Genomic DNA, 5,000 nt, shown 5'->3' with positions numbered 1-5,000 from the left:
GACTTAGAAATATTTTGAGAAAATCTCGATTTTGTGAAAAAATGTCACATTTCCCCTACTTCCACCCCAGGGGGGCGTCAATATGTTGTGAGGTACCCCAGGACAGTGACCTAACTGTGGGTAAAGTTTGCGGGGCACGGGCGGAAAGTCGAATTTTGGATGAAAATGCATTATTTTCATACTTTGAAAATTTCAGGCGTGTGTCAGACTTCCAGGCGGGGGCAGCCGCCGGAGGCGTACCGAGGACGCTTCCAGGAGCCTGGGGAAGATTTTCTGAAAGTGTCCTTGGGACTTAGAAAAATTTTGAGAAATTTCCGATTTTGTGAAAAATGTCACATTTCCCCTACTTCCACCCCAGGGGGGCGTCAATATGTTGTAAAGCACCCCAGGGCAGTGACCTAAATGAGGGTGAATTTTGCGGTGCACGGGCGGAAAGTCGAATTTTTGGATGAAAATGCGTATTTTCATACTTTGAAAATTTCAGGCGTGTGTCAGACTTCCAGGCGGGGGCAGCCGCCGGAGGCGTACCGGGGACGCTTCCAGGAGCCTGGGGAAGATTTTCTGAAAGTGTCCTTGGGACTTAGAAATATTTTGAGAAAATCTCGATTTTGTGAAAAAATGTCACATTTCCCCTACTTCCACCCCAGGGGGGCGTCAATATGTTGTAAGGCACCCCAAGGCAGTGACCTAAGTGGGGGTGAAGTTTGCGGTGCACGGGGGGAAAGTTGAATTTTTGGATGAAAATGCGTATTTTCATACTTTGAAAATTTCAGGCGTGTGTCGGACTTCCAGGCGGGGGCAGCCGCCAGAGGTGTACCGGGGACGCTTCCAGGAGCCTGGGGGAGATTTTCTGGAAGAGTCCTTGACACTTAGAAAAATTTTGAGAAAATCTCGATTTTGTGAAAAATGTCACATTTCCCCTACTTCCACCCCAGGGGGGCGTCAATATGTTGTAAGGCACCCCAAGGCAGTGACCTAAGTGGGGGTGAAGTTTGCGGTGCACGGGGGGAAAGTTGAATTTTTGGATGAAAATGCGTATTTTCATACTTTGAAAATTTCAGGCGTGTGTCGGACTTCCAGGCGGGGGCAGCCGCCAGAGGTGTACCGGGGACGCTTCCAGGAGCCTGGGGGAGATTTTCTGGAAGAGTCCTTGACACTTAGAAAAATTTTGAGAAAATCTCGATTTTGTGAAAAATGTCACATTTCCCCTACTTCCACCCCAGGGGGGCGTCAATATGTTGTAAGGCACCCCAAGGCAGTGACCTAAGTGGGGGTGAAGTTTGCGGTGCACGGGGGGAAAGTTGAATTTTTGGATGAAAATGCGTATTTTCATACTTTGAAAATTTCAGGCGTGTGTCGGACTTCCAGGCGGGGGCAGCCGCCAGAGGTGTACCGGGGACGCTTCCAGGAGCCTGGGGGAGATTTTCTGGAAGAGTCCTTGACACTTAGAAAAATTTTGAGAAAATCTCGATTTTGTGAAAAATGTCACATTTCCCCTACTTCCACCCCAGGGGGGCGTCAATATGTTGTAAGGCACCCCAAGGCAGTGACCTAAGTGGGGGTGAAGTTTGCGGTGCACGGGGGGAAAGTTGAATTTTTGGATGAAAATGCGTATTTTCATACTTTGAAAATTTCAGGCGTGTGTCGGACTTCCAGGCGGGGGCAGCCGCCAGAGGTGTACCGGGGACGCTTCCAGGAGCCTGGGGGAGATTTTCTGGAAGAGTCCTTGACACTTAGAAAAATTTTGAGAAATTTCCGATTTTGTGTAAAAATCACCCATTTCCCCTACTTCCACCCTAAAGGGGCGTCAATATGTCGTAAGGCGCCCCTAGACAGTGACCTAAGTGGGGGTGAAGTTTGGGTCTGCTGGGTGGAAAACTGAAAAAAAGCGATTTTGTGACTTTGAGAACAAACAGAGAGCTCAAAACTTTGAAAAACGTCAGACCGCTGTCAGACTTCCAGGCGGGGGAAAGCTCTGAGGTTGTACCGAGGACACTTCCATGGCCCCCGGATTGATTTTCAAGAAAGAGTCCTTGGGACTTTGAAATTTTCCGGCGAGCTGTTTTTGGCTTCCGGGAGCCGTAGAACTTTGGGAAATCGATTCCGCTCACCGGTTCAGGGTGTTTCGAGCTAGTCCAGGTCCCAGCTACGCCGCCTGGCCTCCAAATTTCGCAAATTCGAAAAAAAAAAAAATAGAACCGGAATGAGGAAATTTCTGGCCGCCGGATCCGCCGCACGGCTCCAGGAGGTCGGACACTTTTTGACTTTGTTCCCTTAAAGTGGGGGTCGGTGTCCTCACCATGCAAATACCCAGTTTTGCACACCAGCTGCAGGATATAGGAGAGAGAGGTACCTCTCGGCCCCGACCAAAATCCGTTGTTTTCGTGGTTCCTCGACTCGGGTAGGCGGTTTGGCGAGTACCCCCCTTTTGCATGGAAGTTCGCACTCGCGCCGAGACCAGGCTTCCGCGGCTCCAGGGGGACTTTTGCCGGTTGTCCGTCCCGAGTCCGAGACGCGTTTCCTGGGTCGCCCGAGCCCGAACGGACCCTCCCCACGTGGGTTCCTGTCCTCTGAGGGCGACGGTCGTCAGAAGGGGGGCAGATCCAGAGTCCTCGTCCGCAGGAGGGCTCTGGGAGGGCGGATCGCTCCTTCTGACTTTGTCCCCTCGGAGCGGGCTCGGCGTTTCTCTGTGTCGGATGTCTCCCGCTTCCGCGCCAACGGGGAGACCTATGAGAGAATCGCACCGCGACCCGGCTTCCGTCTCGAGGGCGCCCGGAGCGCGCCGGACACTCGCTTCCAGGACTCCAGGGGCACGTTTCTTCCCCGTCTCCCCCGAGGGGAAGAACGGAGGCAGGGGTTCCACCCGAGCCCCTGCCCTTTCTTCCGATCGATCTGGCTCAGCGCTCCCGGGTGGGGAGGTGGTGCCGCTCGCTCGGCCCGGGCTTTGGAGCCCGCGTCGGTTTACGGCGGGCGGTCTCCTTCCTCTGTTACCCCCCCCCGGGTTTCAGGCACTCGTCCTTGGGCGCGCACGCCGGCGGTCGCCCTCCCGTCTACGGACGGAGGCGGCCGAGCTGTGGGGAGTTTGACCCGAACCGTGGTACGGCAGCGGTCCGACGACCCGCACGGGCGAACGGAGGGGCGCCCACCCACCTCGGCGTGGGGGCCCGCCGTCCGAATCGCTCCCCGCGCGGGGCAGCACAACGATCTTCTCCGAGGGCGGCCCTTTGACTTCCAGATGCGCAGCTCGTCCGCGGAGGCCCGCGCCGCACCCCAGCGTCCGAAGGGCGGCCTCCGCGGTGGGCATCGGCGAGAGCGGCGGCGGTGGGTGGCGCTTCCACGCCACCGCCGAGCTCCGCGTTTTCCAGTCTTTTCCCGAGCCCCTACGATAGTGGGGGGATGACAGACGTGCGGGGAGGCGGGCGAGTGGGTTCTCACCGTGCGGTGTGCCCCGCGGCCGAACGCCGTCGCCTTCCCCTCGTCCGCCGTCCTCCGAGGCGGCTCGGCAGGGAGCGCGAGAGCGAGAGGGAGAGCGAGAGAGAGAGACCAAGCGGACGCCCCGGAGCGAGAAGGGAGGATGGAGAAGGAAAGACGAATCGAAGGGGGGCACGAGTTTGGCGAAGGGAGTACCCGGCGTATTGCCGCACCGGACTTCGTCTGTTCTCAACAGTCGAGACACGGCTTCGGGGGGAGACGCCGCTCGGTCGGTCACCTTTGAGGTTACGGGCAAGAGCCCGGGACAAGGGACTACGCCGGAGGGCGACGCCGACACGGCCAGGCCGACCATGCCCCGCGCTTGACCTCCGGGTCGCTGGGGCTTGTGCCGGAGCCGCGGCGGACCCCGACGGCCAGCCCCCCTCTCCCACTCCTCGCGCCCGTCCGCCGGTGGGTCGAGGACCCCCCGCGGTGGAGGCAGGTCTAAGCCAGACGGCGGCGCCGCACAGGCCCCCCCACGCCCTGGCCCCTCTCCCCAGCAGCGACTCAGTGCGTCGCCCCGGGAGCGGTGGGTCACGAGGCAGGGCGGCCGTGGCGTCCTCCGGAGGCCAGTCACCTCGACCTTCCCGCGCAAGGGGTGGTCTTTCGCGACAGATGCCCTCCGTTCGGGAGGCCGGGTCTAAGCCAGACGGCGGCGCCGCGCAGGCCCCCCACGCCCTGGCCCCTCTCCCCAGCAGCGACTCTGTGTGTCGCCCCGGGAGCGGTGGGGTCACGAGGCGGGGCGGCCGTGGCGTCCTCCGCGGGCCAGTCACCTCGCCCTCTCCGTGCAAGGTGGGTATTTTCCAGACGCCCTCCGCATCGGTGGCTTTGCGCGCCGTACAGCGTGCACGATCTCCTGGCGGCACTGCACTCGCCGTTCAGGCTCCTTTTTCCCGTGGGTTACGCCCCCGTGATGCCGCCTACCGGCACGGACGACGACGATGAGGATTTCCCTTCCTCCGGGCGCCCTTCCCGCTGCGGGGCTTCCTCCGGCCTCTCTTCCTCGCTCTCCCCCTCCGGGTCCGCTCCCTCGCCTCAACGCGGTCCAGTCGTGTTGGGGAGCTACCTGGTTGATCCTGCCAGTAGCATATGCTTGTCTCAAAGATTAAGCCATGCACGTGTAAGTACACACGGACGGTACAGTGAAACTGCGAATGGCTCATTAAATCAGTTATGGTTCCTTTGATCGCTCCAAACCGTTGACTCGGACAACTGTGGTAATTCTAGAGCTAATACGTGCAAACGAGCGCTGACCGCCAGGGATGCGTGCATTTATCAGACCAAAACCAATCCGGGGTCCCGGGTGCGGCGTCGGGACGGTCCTCCGCGGCCTCCCCCCTGCCGCGCTCTCCCCGTAAGCGTTGCGACTCTGGATAACCTCGGGCCGATCGCACGTCCCCGTGACGGCGACGATCCATTCGGGTGTCTGCCCTATCAACTTTCGATGGTACTTTCTGTGCCTACCATGGTGACCACGGGTAACGGAGAATCAGGGTTCGATTCCGGAGAGGGAGCCTGAGAAACGGCTA

The sequence above is a fragment of the Ranitomeya variabilis genome, unplaced genomic scaffold, assembly GCF_051348905.1.
Source record: "Ranitomeya variabilis isolate aRanVar5 unplaced genomic scaffold, aRanVar5.hap1 Scaffold_384, whole genome shotgun sequence".
Lineage (NCBI taxonomy): Eukaryota > Metazoa > Chordata > Amphibia > Anura > Dendrobatidae > Ranitomeya > Ranitomeya variabilis.
The sequence above is the reverse complement of the archived record's forward strand: the minus strand, read 5'-3'. Positions refer to the sequence as shown.